Source organism: Narcine bancroftii, chromosome 13 (genome assembly GCF_036971445.1).
Source record: "Narcine bancroftii isolate sNarBan1 chromosome 13, sNarBan1.hap1, whole genome shotgun sequence".
In the NCBI taxonomy this organism is placed as follows: Eukaryota; Metazoa; Chordata; class Chondrichthyes; order Torpediniformes; family Narcinidae; genus Narcine; species Narcine bancroftii.
In genome coordinates, this window is record NC_091481.1 from 3,821,617 (window position 1) to 3,837,840 (window position 16,224).

General features: G+C 44.2%; 1 non-coding gene across 1 annotated transcript; it reads left to right on the plus strand.

Moving 5' to 3' along the window:
- Positions 1-14,310: 14,310 nt before the first annotated feature.
- Positions 14,311-14,384, plus strand: trnat-ugu (transfer RNA threonine (anticodon UGU)). Its single transcript has one exon. It is a non-coding gene; the product is annotated as a tRNA-Thr (tRNA).
- Positions 14,385-16,224: the final 1,840 nt, after the last annotated feature.

Below are 16,224 nucleotides of genomic sequence, written 5' to 3' on the forward strand. Positions count from 1 at the left end.
TCTGTCTCTTCTCAAGCCTGCAATGAAATGAATTCATTTCTCTACCTTTCTCTATAATTGTCCATGTCTAAAATCTCCTATTCAGATGGTGAAAATGTCAGGAAGTTGTGGCTCACCTCCGTTTAATAGCATCTGTGGCCACTAGGGGGCAGTTTGAGTCTACAAGTTGATTCAGCTCAGTTGAAAGATTTCTGGCAGCATTGATGTGGAGCATAAAAATACACTTGGAGAGCTCTGAGCCTTATAAACGAATGGCTTGGGCTTTTTAATGCCGTACTGAGGGAATTACTCCACAACTCTGCAATGGAAAGAGTGGAGAGCACCAAGCTCCTTGGCGTTCACTTAACTAGTGACCTATCGTGGCCACTCAACATCTCCTCACTTGTCAGGAAGGCGCAACAGCGACCACACTTCCTGAGAGGGTGGAAGTGGGCAGGGCTACTGGCCACCATTATGTCAGCCTTCTACAGGAGGCCTATCAAGATTATCCTGGTTGGCCACTTCAGAGAAATGGATTGGAAGTCAATCCTCAAGAGCGGCAGAGAGGATCACTGGAGACTCCCTCCCCCCCCCCCCCCCCACCCACCTCCAACACGATCGACCAGGATTTTTGTCTGAAGGGGGCATGCAAAATTATTGAGGGCCCCTTCCACCCTGCACAGAGCATCATTCAGCTGCTCCCTTCAGGAGAGAGATTCAGAAGCATCGATGCCAGCACCACCAAGCTGATGGAACAGCTTCTTCCCACAGGCAGTCAGAACGACCAAAGGAACTGCTCACAATAACCCTCCGAGACTCTCATATTTGTGAAACAATTTATATATATATATATATATATATATATATATATATTAATATATCCTGAATTGCCTGTCTGTATGTGTGCTATATCAGGTTGTGCGTCTGTATGAGCTGCACCGAGGACCAGAGAATGCTGTTTCGTTGGGTTGTACTAATACAATCAGAAGATAATAAACTGGACTGGGCTTGAGTTGCTTGTAAACGAGCAAATCTACAGATGCTAGAGGCCAGAGCAATACACAAACATGCTGGAGAAACTCAGATCACACAGCATCCATAGGAAGTAAAAGGGAGTCGACATTTTGGGCCTGAGCCCTTCTTCAGGAGGACTGAAAATCAAGCAGATGTCTGAATAAAAAGTGGGGGGTGGGAGGGGAGGAGAGGTACACAGGCTAACAGGGACATGGATGGAATGCAGATGTACCATCATTCAGAAATGGGACGCTGACATATCATCATTCAGGGATGGAACACTTGTCACACTGGCCAATACACTGCAGTGAAGGTGATCACATAACATTTGTGATGGGTTATGTACATTCATCAGCAATGATATTAAATTAAGATTTGCACCTCTGTGTGTGTGTGTGTGTGTGTGTGCATCCAACTTGTGTATGCCAGTGGTGTGTATACATGTACATCTATGTTTGTACATGTACATCTATGTTTGTACATGTGTTTGCCTGTGCCTGTGTTTGTGCGCGCGCACACAATTGTGTGTGTGTGTGTGTGTGTGTGTGTGTGTGTGTGTGTGTGTGTGTGTTGTGTGTGTGTGTGTGTGTGTGTGTGTGTGTATGTGTGTGTGTGTGTGTGTACATGATAGAATTACACTTCAGATACAAAGGGCTCAGGGAGTATGTTGAGACCTTCCACCAGTGTTCAGTAAAGAATCTTTTAGCTCAGGATCCACCCTCTGTCAGAGACAATCACATAGCAAGAAACCAGGATCTTTGCGAAGCCCATCGCATAGTGGAAACAGTCAATCAGGGCTGTCTGGGAGGGACTGACAGATTCATTTCCAGGGCCGATGCATGGAACTGCTGGGGGTTGCCATAGATATAATAGGCCGATATCCCCTTCAATTATTCCACTCTGGGGAAAGCAGTGTTGATGTGTCTGGTTCTTATTTTCCTTGCAGTTTACATGCTGTTGTGAATGGAAATTGAAAGTGTGAATGTGTGTAGCTGAAGCCTCAAGTGTAAAGTGCAGCTTTCACCCAAAGATACAACATCTGAACATTCAAATGAAGTGCAGGAGTTGGCTTCGAAGTCTGCTCCACCTTTCAACTGAGGCACAACTGATCTAATTGTGACCTTCACTCTGCACTCCTGTTTATTCCTGATAACCTTTCACCCCTTATTTACCTCCACTTCAAACATAAAATCTTTGCTTCTGGTGCTCATTGAGTTTTAAACTTAGACAAACAGCACATTAACAGGTCCGATTAATCTGTGCCGCCTAATTTACGCCCAATTAATCTACACCCCCCCCCCCCAAGTTTATTTCAAATGGTGGGACGAAAACGAAGCCCCAAGGAAAAACCCACGCATTCCCGATCACTGGCGCTGTAAAGTGATTGTGTTAATCAGTAAAGTCCGTGCTGCCCTAAGTTGAGGAAGAGGTTTTCCAACCCTCTGAAAATAAGTTCCTCAGTCTCAACCATTCTTTCCCTCTCACTGATGTTGTTTGACTCACTGAGTTCCTCCATCAGATTGCGTTCTGCTCCAGATTCCAACGTCTCCTCCCCCTCCTGTTTCTTCGACTCTTAAATTTTTAAACGGTAATTCTACATTCTCCCACGTGAAAACACCCTGTCCACATCCTCTTATAGTTTCAGTCAAGGGTGGCATGGTTGGCGTAGCGGTTAGCAGAACGCCTTTACAGCACCAGCAATTAGGTCCGGGTCTCAAATCCCGCGCTGTCTGTAAGGAGTTTGTACATTCTCCCCGTGCCTGCGTGGGCTTCCTCTGGGTGCTCCGGTTTCCTCCCACCGCTGTTCCAAGTGTACCAGGGTTGTAGGTTAATTGGGTGCAAATTGGGCAGCATGGACTTGTGGGCCAAAATGGCCTGTTACCGTGCTGCATGTCTAAAATTTTTTTTTAATTAAAAATGTACTCCCTGTTACTTTTAAATTGCAATGGATGCAAGCCTAGCTTATCCCTCTCTGTACGATAAGTCGTTTCATTCCTGATATCGATCATTCAGCTATTGCTGAAGTGTTTACTACACAGTAATGTAATATGGAGACCAGAGCTGTGCATAATACTCTAGATCTGGTCTCATAAATAAATTATGTAACTAACCTCACTCTCTCTCTACATTAGTATTCCATTCCCTTCTCAATAAATGAACACATCCAATCAGCTTGTTGCACTGTTCAAACAATAGGGGACACTTAATTATTAACAATTGCAGTACCAATTGGAATGAAAAATTCTCAATGAGATGTGTAAAACTCAACCAAGAAATCAAGGAGGTCATAAGATGGAAGTAAATAAGTAAATTAAATTGGATAGAGGGAGGAGAGGGAGAGAGAGAGAGAAGAATTTGGGGGAAGCAGAGCAAGAGAGGAGGGAGAGAGAGGGGCAAGTGAGAGAGAGGGAGAGAAAGATGGGAGAGAAATATGACAGAAAGAGAATGGGAGAGATAGGGACAGGAGAAGAAATTGACAGAGACATGGAGAGAGATGGAGGGAGAGAAGACAGGGAAGGATTGCAAGAAAGAGAGAGAGAGAGAAAGAACAAGATAGGAAGGAAGCAAGAAAGGGTAATGGAGGGAGAGAGGGAGAGAGTGGAGAGAGAGAGCGTGAGTCAGAGGGAAGGCCAGAGAGGAAGGGGAAAGTGAGGCAGAGAGGGAGAGAAAGCAGAAGAAGAGAGGCAGGAAGAGAGATCTGTGTACAGGGTAAGTTCCTTCAGATACACATACAAAATGAAGCAAAAGGAAATTTTGCTCAGGGATCTCCGATACCAGGACATTGTTGTGTGCACCTGCCTTTCAGTGTTTTATTTTAAAGTCTGCATCGCCTGCCACACAGCCACTGAATGCCAACATAAAATTCTTTATGCTGACAACTGGATCGTGAAAAGCTGGAACACCTGGCAGAGAATAGATGTGATATTTGGGGACCTTCAGTATGAAAGGTTGGACACAATGGATTCTTGTCAAGAAATGAAAAATACTTCCTAGCGATAATAAAGGTCGCTTCTCACCATGAGGGTATGCTCAGTTCCAGTGTGTGGAGGATGTTGGTACATTTTACCTGACTGACTCAATGGAGCAAGTTTCAACTTTCAAGGTTCCTTTTATTGTAATATTTATTGTAATGTGCATGATGTAATTTATTTTACCTGCTGTAAGGCAAATCACAAGTCACCATGAGCATTACCGGGTGCCCCTAACAAGAGGAGAAAGAGAAGCAAAAGAGAGTCCCTTCAGAGATGCTGTATGTCCGTGGATTCACCCGCAGCCACACAGACTCCAGTTTGATCCATCGGCGACCCGAGCTCCAGATCCAAACCTCCGACATAATCAGGCAGCCTTCAGCACTTGAGGCCTTTCGGAAGCCCTCCTTGCCCTCAGCACCCTCTTGAATCCCGGTCCCAGTACATGGTTCCCACGAGTCAGTCTCCAGCAGCCCACAGGCCATTTGGTTCCTTTGGATGGAGGTTTGAAGTGTAAGCAGTGGTCTCATCAATTATAGGGCAGACAAACTGCAGAATTATGAGAGAAAAAGAACAGCAGGCTGCTGGAATGTTAAGCAAACAATGATCTCCTGGAGGAACTCATCAAGTCAGACAGCATCCATGGGGAGAGATGGTCAGTCAGCTTTTATGAGGACTGCAGATTGGGCAATCAGAGGTCAATCCACTGGGCCATGAGTGTCAGAGAGGATCATGAAGTCTCACCAGCCCCTTCCCCCCATCAGGATCGCTGTTTGAAGAGGGCACACAAAATCGTTGAGGACCCCTTCCACCCCGCACACAGTATCTTTCAACAGCTCCCGTCAGGGAAGAGATACAGGAGGATCAGAGCCAGCTCCACCAGGCTGAGGAACAGCTTCTTCCCATGGGTAGCGAGAATACTGAACGACCAAAGGAACGGCTCACACTAACCATTATATTCACAAAGCAATATTTATTTATTTATTTGTATAGATGAATACTTGCCCTGCATGCGTATCATGAACAGACCGGGTATAACGAGCAATAGGCAATGAATTAGACGGTGTTCAATTTTAAAACACTATTTTATTTCTAACTCTTAAACTATAGCCTTAACTTTTAAACTATTCTTAACATTAAATCTATCCCCAATTATGCGGAGATGTACTAGTGTGCGTGTGCGTGTGTGTGTGTGTGTGTGTGTGTGTGTGTGTGTGTGTGTGTGTGTGTGTGTGTGTGTGTGTGTGTGTTTATACCCAAACCATTACAGTCCAGGCCTAAATCTAGAAAGTTACTTGAAAGTTCAGTCTTTTAAATTCAGTGTTGAAGTGTAGCCCTTTGAAAGTTGATGCCCAGAATTAATGTTGAACTGATGGGACGACTGGAGTTGTCGCTGCTACAGGCTCATGAATTCTCCCTGCGTTGCCTTTGAAGAAATGTCCATCCACACGAGGTGTAGTCACAACACTCCCGGTCCTTTTGTAGGTGAGACTCAAACTGGGTGGCCTCCACGAAGCTTCCAATACCCTGGCCCCGGTCTCTCCAAGTAACTTCACTGTTAGTCACACTCAAAATGAAGCACTTTGCTTCTCAAGAGACCCTCCTGGCACAGGTCAACCCACCAAAAAGGCCCAGTCATTCACAGAATGAGCTTTGCTCTGAATTCCACAGAAATAACTGGCCACAAGAGCTGATTTCTTTTCAACCGTCAGAATGGTTCTCCCTTTGCAAAATCACAATGTCTTTGCAAATATGATCAAATCTGGAACAGATTGTGACAAACCTTCCCTCAGTACCTCCAATATATTGAATTGTCACTGCACTGCGACTTGCGTTGTGATGGTGTTTGTGTGAAATGTTAAATGTTAACCATGACCATTCAGTTCCTCCTTTCTATACTATCCCTTATCTGTATGTGTGTTCTATTGGGTTGCGTGTCTGTGCTCTTTGCACCGAGGGCTGGAGAACAAGTGGTAACTTGTGCAATCAGATGACAATAAACTTGACTTGAATGAAGCCTAAAAATAAACAGAAAGAGAACATAAAGTGTGTTCGTCAAAAAACTGATCATCCTGAAATGCTTCGGACTCCGAAGGAATTTTTTCCAAATTGCTGGGTTTTTTTGATGCAATCTGTGACCAGAACACTGTGTGTGTTTTAGTATAGCATTCAGCAAGAAAGTAATGGTCCAAAAGTCCTGCAAAAATGGCCTTGGAGCTTTTGTTTGTTGAGAGTGTTTGACTGTTAATTATTTCTGCATCAGGTCAGACTGCATCTGGTGTACAACAGGTCCTCTGTCTTCATAAACTGCAATTACATGGTCTTGAATGGCTCCTTGGAAGTCTAATGAGCCATGACAGATCTCAAAAGCAGGGGAAAGCCACTCCATTAACTTATTGGCCCCTCTGGTTACGTTATCATCATAGATCATTACTTGCCTGAACTCTCGTTACTGCAGCGAATGTGCACCATAATGGAAAATGACACCGTTTTTGTGTCGTGTGGTCACCTCCACACTCCTGACATTGAAGCAAGCGATTTTCCAGGGAAGGCCCGAGCCACCTTTCTCCCATGTGTTCGACGTATTCGCGCCACTCAGGTTTGGCTTTCTACCATGAAACGGGTTTGTGTCAGAGTCGGCGCCAGAACAAATCTAATCGGCGGGGCAATAGGGTAACTGCCCGGGGTCGGGTGGGGGGGGGGGGGACACAAACCGCTGTTCACTGTGAGTTGTGTTCGCTGAATCTGGCCTGCGGGAGGGTGGAGGGAGGAAATAATAACTCATTTGGGAGCAGTGGCCCGCGAATATCACCCCCCCCCCATGACACCGATCCTGGTTTGTGTTCATGTGTGTGTTTATACGTAGGTGTGCATTGGAGTGCATGTTTCTGTCTATGCGCCTACAATTGAGTGTCTGTGTTTGTATGTGTGACAATGTGCATGCATGTATGAATAAACAAATGGATTCATGTTTAGACCTGTCTCTGTGTGTGTGTTTGTGCACACATGTGAGACTGTGTGTGTGAGAGGCAGTGTGTATGCCTGTAAGCATGCGTGTGTGTGTGTGTGTGTGTGTGTGTGTGTGTGTGTGTGTGTGTGTGTGGGTGTGTAGGTGTGTGTGTGGGTGTGGGTGCCTCTGTGTGTGTGTGTGTGTGTGTGTGTGTGTGTGTGTGTGTGTGTGCGCGCGCGTGAGAGAGAGAGAGAGAGAGAGAGAGAGACAGTTCTCACTGTTGCCATCAGGAAGGAGGTATAAGTGCCACAGAACTCATACCCCACCAGGTTCAGGAACAGCCGCTACTTACTGGTTGTGCAAAAGACTCAACTCAAAAAGGTATATATACATGTTGTAAAAAATATATAAAGAAATGTAAATAAACTAACTGAGCAAATCAGAGAGAAAAAAATCAACAAAGTGCAAAAGTTAGAGTCCTTAAATGAGCCCCTGTGATAGTCCAGATTCTATCACCAGCGTGTCTATGTACAGATGGTAGTGTAGGATGACTGTGATTGGCTGAGAGTGTAGCCACACCTACTGGCAGGTCCTAGCCAGACCAGGTCATTCTGGACTGGTCGACCGACTTGTGATATGCTCCAGTCTTTTAGTTAATAAAAGCCTTGGATTGGATCAACAAGTCTTTGGTTCTTTCAACGCGCATTACAGCCCCAGTTGAGTTTGTTGAGAAGTCTGATGGTGGAGGGGGAGCAGCTGTTCCTGAACCTGGTGGTGTGAGTCTTGTGGCACCGAGACCTCTTTCCTGATGGCAGCAGGGAGAACAGAGCGTGTGCTGGGTGGTGCAGATCCATGATGATTGCTGCTGCTCTTCGACGGCACATTCCCTGTAGATGTTCTCGATGGTGGGGAGGGTTTTGCCTGTGATGTCCTGGCCTGTGACCACTACCTTTTGTAGGACTTTACACTCAGGGATACTGGTGTCCCCTTACCAGACTGAGATGCAGCCGATCAGCACATTTTCCACCTCACCTCTGTAGAAATTTGCCAGGGTTTATGATATCATACCAAACCTCCGCAAACTCCTGAGGAAGTAGAGGCACTGATTTGCTTTCTTCATGATGCCATTAGTGTGTTGAGTCCAGGGAAGATCCTCCAAGAGAGTGATTCCCAAGAACTGAATACATAATACAAAATAAAACATGAACAGTCACATCTTTTTCCAAGGACACTGGTGTTGAAAACAGCCATTCTCAATGGGGGGGTGGGGGGGGGGGGATGTTTCACTGCATTCATTTGCTCCACTGCAAAATCTCTTCAAGGGGTGCCTACCCTGAAGAAGTTCTCCTCCTCTCTTTGAAAGGAGTTCTGTGAGAGTCTCACGAACTGCTCCCCTTCTGCCCTCAAACTCACAGGGGGGTGGAGGCTAATTGAGGGGTAATTGGGCAGCTCGGGTTTAAATGGTCGGAATCACCTCCTACCTTCTTGTAAATTTTACAAAATTAATGAATTAATCTCAAAGATGTTTGTGAGGTTTATTGAATAATATGTTTGCGACCTGATTTGTTCAACATTATTTGGACTCTGGTGGAGCTAAGAACATATAGACGAGGCAAAGATCACATCATCCATTTTGGTGTTTAATTTCTTACAGGGAGCAGTCAGCTCTGGCCTTGAAAAGTGGATTGTCTGTTGGTTCAGGAAGAACAAAGGTTTGAAGGACAATTTCAGTCCCTCCCTGATGCCAATTGCTTCATCTCCTCAGGGTAAGCTGAGTTCTGTCAACGCGGTCAAGTGACAACTTCATTGACCTGAAGCTCCACAACGAGCAGTGAAATCTCTCCCTCCCTCCCCTGTCAATAAATACAAAATATTAATCAATGGAGCTGGCAAATGCAAGTTGGAAATTCTTCAGGCCGACAGTAATGGGAATGGTTCGATATGAGTCAGCTTTTTGGGGGGGTTTGTCAGTTTCTAGGCTGTAACACTTGAACAGATGTTAATAAGTCGTCTTCATGATGTGAATCAAATTACTTGGCTGGAGATCTGCCTTCAGATTGTTTTTTGTAGTTCTGTAACTGGAGCTTTCTTGTACTTCAGTGCCTATTGCTGCTTTCAACAAGCCACTATGCCAAGGTCTGTTGTGATTTTAAAACAGATTTATTCCCAGAAAGAAATAGGTTAACTTTTAACCTCCTTGACAGAAATTTAAAAAATGTCAACAACTTAGCTTATACCATCCCCAGCTTTGGAAATGAACTCCTGCCTTCTTCTCCACTTTAACCTGTAGATTCATCTCAATAAGATGGAAACAATTAATGCTTTTTTATAATTAATTTAAAATAAACTTGAATTTGGAATGGTGCAGTTAGCTTTCAAAATGTTAGTGCGATGCAATTGCAGCGCCAGTGACCGGGGTTCGAATCCAGCACTGCCTGTAAGAAGTTTGTACATCCTCCCTGTGTCTGTGTGGGTTTCCTCCCACCCTTCAAAAACGTTCGGGAATTGTCAGCACAGAGTTGTGGGCCGGAAGGGCCCACTACATTTAGTAGGGCCCGTCTACATTAAAAAAAAAATTTAAGAATGTATATTGCGCCTTTCACTGTCTCAGGAGATCCCATGAGCATTTTACCCTTTAAAGTGCATTCATTAATGCAAGGCTGGAAATGTGACATCCAGTGCATGCACAGAAAGATCCCACGGTATAATAACAGGATACTGTTTGGTAATGAATAGAGATTGGTTAGAATACCTACGAGGTGGTGAGAACAGGTTCAAAGGCTTCAAGAAGCATCAAGTCCTGGACACATGTTGTTGGTAAACTATAGCTTTTATTCTCAACAGGGAACATGCTCACTCACCCATACAAAGTAGAAACACCCTAATCAAGCACATCGGATGCTGGTTAATCAATGATAACCGCAACTCTGGATTGCGATGGTAGAATTAAACAAACGATACCCACACCCCTCTCTACAACAAGCAGGACGGCATACCAATTAGCGGAGGAACACAAGGCCAGTTACAATTTACCATGGGTGAGATGCGACAATCTCTCCTGGGTGTACACCACAATAGCCCCCCCCCACTTTTACCGGCACACACCTCACAACTGGTTCTCCAGCATCACCCATGACTCGCAACCTGGAGTGGAGCTCAGGGATTGTCGAGGAAAAAGAAAGTGAATTAGTCCACCTGGTGGACTTTATACTGAAGCCAGCTGAAGTGAGGGGAGGGGAGCCCATGTGACTTGTCAGAACCAATTGTGTGAAATGTTAAATGTTGTATGGTAGCCTCACCTGCAGGAGGATCTAACCTTGATTAACAGGTGAGGTGACTTCCAACCTGTTGCTCAGCAGAGTTCAGGTGACCCGATGTAACCCAGAAACTCGAGAGGTTACTGGTGTTGAAGTCTGGAGATAAAAACATAATCTACTGGAGAAACTCAAAGGATCCAGCAGCACGCACAAGGGAAAAGGAGTTGTCAGGGCTTTGGTTCAAAATCTTTCATTGGGTCATAGCAATGATTTGATGTCTGACATCTTCTTCATGATGGCGTTTGCCTGAAATGTTGATAATACCCATGCAGATGTGCCCGTCCTCTGCAGACGAACCTGAGCCACATTCGGGTTTTGCTCAGGCACCTCCCTACATTTTGTTGATACCTTGATGAAGGGCTCAAGCCTGAAACATTGGCTATATATCTTTGCTCTATAAAGGGCGCTGTTTGACCTGCTGAGTTTCTCCAGCGTCGTGTTTTTACTTCAATCACTGAGTCTGCAGACTTTTGTGTTTTACTCCTGAACCATATTCTCCTGCGGTCACCAGTTTTTGGACACTCTCAGGGCAATGTGGGCCAACATGCAGAACTCTGGGAAATCAGCAAGGTCACCCACCCCCTCTGGATCTCCAGCTATCAATCCAGAGCCTTCAATCTCTCACTGCAGTGTGCTGCCAGATTTCAACTTGCCCTCCCTATCCAAGTTCCCACCTACCCCAACAGACAGCCAGAATGTCCTCACACAGAAGTGGGCCTGTGCTCCTCCACTTGCCCCTTCCTCCCACTAAAGACACTGGCTGACATTTTCCAAATACCTTGATGAAGGACTCAGGCCTGAATGATTGATTCTGTATCTTTATCATTGATTTAAAGGACACTGAGTTTCTCCAGCATTCCATTTTTACTTCAATCATGGCGTCTGCAGACTTTCCTGTTTTACCCCATCTGCTGTCAGTGTCTCGAGAAAAGGACTCGGCCGATCACTTCTCTTCATGGATATTGCTTGACCTGCTGAGCGTCTCTGGCTTCTCGTTGCCAACTCATTCTCCCGTACATACCCCATCTTATTGGCCAGTTGTTGTGGAGGTTTAACAATCTTGAGGGTTTTATTCAATTGCTACCATTTTTACATTTTATATAACACACAAAATAGATGATGTGGGGGGGGGGGGTGGGGGGGGGGGGAGGGAGAAAAAAAAAACACTGGTGAGTTCCTAAAAGAATCAACTGCAGAATAGTTCATTTAACTTCAGTGACAACTGGTGTCCATGGGAGAAATTATATCTCTCCCAAACAAAATTCTTTCAACTTCAAGCATGAAGAAAAGAGGATTTCCTGCAGAATCAGTTAAAAGGAATAAAATGCTTATAACACAACAAATGCTGCTTCCTTTCCCCAATTATGAGGAGAAGAGGTACATACATCAGCCTAATGAGCTTCAGATGAAACAAGCTGCTTCCGATTTTAGGATTATCCTGTTTTCCCGAGTGGTATGAACTATTAGGACTGATTTTTACTGAAGGGGAAAGAAGGTTGGCAATTCATAAATATTTACACTACGGTGGAAGCTGATTCTGGCCATTCAAACCCAGCCCGTACAATCACACCCAATTCACGCACTGTGTAATACTGCCACAACACAGCAAATTTCGTGAATGGACAATGACCCACGGACACGACCTCACTTTCTCCTATTTTTCTTGCCCTAGATACTTATTTTGAAATTTAATTTATAGCAATTTTTGGACAGTGAATGTGACTGATAAACAAAGAATTTTGTGGCATATTCGTGGCAATAAATTCTGATTCCGATCATCGAGATTCCGATTCTATTTTGCGTTCTATCCAAGCAAGTCAGCCCATAATTAAGAACCGCAGGTAGTGCAATAATAACACAAATGTGCAGGATGTGGTGTGACAGTAAGCTGAAGAGTGCAGGGTTTCAAAGTGCAGGGAATGCAGTTTGAATATAGTTAGAAACAGTTCAAGGGCAATATCTTTTACCATTGGGAAATCCACTTATTTTAAATCTATTTTTTCAAATTTTAGACATACAGCACAGTAACAGGCCATTTTGGCCAATGACCCTATGCCACCCAAATAACCTACAACTCCCCAGTACATTTCAAATAGTGGTTGGGAACCGGAGCTCCCGGGGAAAACCCACGCAGACGTGAGGAGAATGTACAAACTCCTTACAGACAGCGTGGAATTTGAACCCCAGTCCTGATCGCTGGCGTTGTAACAGCGTTGCTCTAACCACTACATCACCTGTGCCACTCCAAGCGTCTGATAACAGCAGGAAAATAACTGCCTGTGAATCTGGAGGTTTGTATTTTCAAACTCTTGTGTCTTTGGCCTGAAAGGAGAGGGGAGGAGAATGTGTGGTTTAATATGTTGGCAACTTTCCCTAGACATTGGGTGGTACAGTTGGAGTTAATGGAGTGTGGAGGGGGGAGGTGGTGGTTGTGTATGAATGTATATCACTTGGAAAAACACATTCTTAACCAGAAACCTTTAGACACGTTCTATTGACTGTTTGGACCCTGCTATATGCAATGCAAGATTCTGAAAGAAGTCCATCTTCGATGATGGTTTCAAGCTTTGCACTTTCAACATTTTGAAGGAAAGAAACTCTAGTGACATTTGCATAAGACAAATCTTTTATTCATCTTGCTTGTGCTCATATAATTTCCAATTTGTCTGCCAGATAGCTAGTGACAATGTACTCCTTGTACATGCAAATAACCAGAGATCTGAACTCTGTTCAACAACCCTTGACTTTTAACAGCATTTCCATTGAAAATCTTCTCCCCTTTATGCCATCCTTCTGAAGGATGATGGATGATTGCGACAGAACATTCTTTTAACAATTTTATCCTGACAGGAACAATATTTGCAAACATTAATATTTAATTGCCCATTCATCCCTCTATACATTTTCTTTTGAATAATAAACATTATCTGCTTCAGTAGCATTTTCCCTCCTGAATTTTAAATCTCTTGATTTTATGGTCTGGAATGTGAGGTGTGATTATTTTAAATACATTTTATCAAATTGCTACTGAGCTTTGGTTCATTTTTCAAAGATTCAGAGATCTGCCACTTTTTGTAAAGACAGTAAGATCAAGTGGGTTATTTGAGGATTATTTTTTAAGAAATTGACCTTAAGAACACTTGCCTCCCTGATGCACACAACTTGCAGTCGACAGGAAAAGAGTTCAGAGCCTTGCCATGGATAAAAAGCTCTTGCCCGTTACTTTTTACTTCCTATGGCTGCAGCGTGGACCTGGTGTGTTTCTCCAGCACCTTTGTGTGTTGTTCATTGGTAGCAAAGTCTCTTTTAAGATTTAAGATTTCTTTATTGTCATGTCATAAAACAGGTGTATTACGACAGGAAATTTGCTTTAGTCTGCCGTAATGCAGACAGATTATTCATTGGCAGAAATTGTTGGGCACCTCTTAGTCAGAGAAAATGAAGCATTAGAGAGCCTACCACCCCCACCGCGCACCCCCCCCCCCACCAGAGTCGCTGAGTGTCCATGGTTTCTCCTTCAGCACTCCCACAGACGCGCAGACTCCAGTCCAAACCATCGGCAACCCGAGCTCCAGATCCAAACCTCAGGAAGCCTTCAGGGCCCTCGGCACCCTCTTGCATCCTGGTTCTGATACCTGCCACCCCTTCAGCCAGTCTCAAACCAGTCTCCAGCAGTCCGCAGCCTGGTGTGAGCACTTTGGCTGGCGACGCCTGCAGCTTGCATGGATTCCTCGCCTCTTGCAAACAGCCCTCCGCCTGTGTGTCCTTCAGCTGCAAAGCCCCTCGCTTATCCTCTGCTTTGGTCACCATCCAGTAACCGCTTGGATTTGGGTGTCCAAGGGTTGTTCCTTTTGGATCTGTAAACAGTCCTGCTTAACTTTGACACAGCATTAATAGACTCAATCATTTAAAATATATATTTCCAGCAGCTGCAAGGTCATATATTTAAGTTGATTGAGCCAAATGCACTGGTGGCGAGGAATTATTTTTAGGCAATATTTTATTATCTAGAATGTACTGGTTGAAAGATGGGCAGCACTAATTGAACCACAATCTTCGAACAAGAACAACCTGCCTTGTTGGCTCTGTAGCTTAGTTGGTTAAAGTGCCTGTCTTGTAAACAGGAGATCCTGGGTTCAACTCCCAGCGGAGCCTTCCATTTATGTGAGCAAGTGGGGAAAATGATTGGAGATCACAGAAGTCTTGCAGGCACATGATCATAGATAAAACACTTTGGAGAAAATCAGCTGGTTCTTGCAGCCTCCATATGAGGTAAAGACAATGTTTGTACTGAGACAGGTGTCTGAATTAAAGGTGGATGACCCACAGACAGAAGATGTGAATTGGATATGAGGAGAGGTGAGAGTTGATTTTGTCTCTGTTAAAAGACACACACAGAGCTGGAGGAAAGGTGACAGGGGAAGATGTTCCTCTAATATGTGGATGGTCTCAGTCTGGCGGTACACGAGACCATGGACAGACATGTCAGCGAGGGAATGGGGCAGGGAAATTAAATGGGTGGTCACGGAGAAACGGACACACAGTTTGGATGCTCGGGAGGTCAGGGAGAGAGAAGCAGAGGAAATCATTCAATGGGATGAGGAGAAGAAATAATTACAAGTTATTTGGCATCGTGTTCAGTGCAAATGTTGTGTGCTGAAGGGTTTGTTCCTGTGCTGTACCATGTGAGGAATTTGTGAGTATAACTTTACTTCAACTGATGGGGAAATATATCCGTTTTTTTCCCCAAGGGAATATAATGGAGTTATGAAAGAGCCAGGTATTTTCTAATTGGTACAAAATGTCTCAGAGAGATTCAAGATTTCAAGATTCCATTTATTGTCACGTACACTAAATAGAGAAAAATGTTTCCTTTGCACTGGGAAGGCACACAAAGAGTTAATGTAGCACCATTACACTGGACAAGGAAGATTTCTCTTCCTGAACACTTTTAGGTGTATTTTATGGGTTTTGGGCTGCTGGTCACAAAACTCACCGTAACATTTCCCTATCACTTACTGTTTTTTAGAAATAACCTATTTTTGCGATTTCCTGTCAAATTTTAAATCTACTTCAAGGATCCAAAACCATGAAATGCAGCATGTTATGAAAATTTATTTTTTGCATTGGCACTTGGACGTCTTCCCTGCTGATCTTGGTGCAGTCAGCGACAAGCACGGTGAAAGGTTTCACCAGGACATTGTGACCATAAAAACAGTATCAGGACAACTGGAATCCGTTAATGCTGGCCGACTATCGTTGGACACTGACAAGAGGCATCAGATGCTGAGTACATATGAAAATAAGCGGCAAAACCTTTTTAGGCCAGTTGAACTCGTGCAACGGGTCAGCATCATGAAGTGATTAAACATGCTAAATTCAATAAAAGTTAATTTAATGTTTTTCCAACTTCCTATGTGATACAGCAAATGTAAAATTATCTTTGTGTTCAGATTTAAGTTGTTGATCTCAATCCCCAATTTATTTTCAGAAAGCAAATATTTTTAAAAAAATTATTGTCTGGTGTTATCAAGGGAGAAAGACAAGCAAAGGAGAGTCCCCTCAGAGACATTGTGCGTCCGTGAATCCCGGCGCCTCCTTTGAAGCCACACCTCTTGCGTCCCCCATAACTCTAGCTGCACGGGCTTCCTGTCCAGTCCAGCCATTCCAGTACTGAACCTGAACTTGAAGCATCATTTCCTCAATCCCTGGATCCAAAGCTCTGAAGTGCTAGGACTCCATTAGCAACCAAGATTCTTTAGGAATCCCGCTTACTATCACCTCTTCATGACTCCTGGGCCGATGGGCAGGTAACTCAGGTAAGCATTCTTCAAAAGAGGGCATTGGGCTTCTGAATGAAACAGAAGGAAAGGACAGAGGGGAGGGGAGGGGAGAAATATTGCTCCCGTTTTTAGACTATATGATATAGGAGAAGGAGTAGGCCATTTGGATGTCGAATCCTCTCCCCCATTCCATCATGAGCCGATCCATTGTC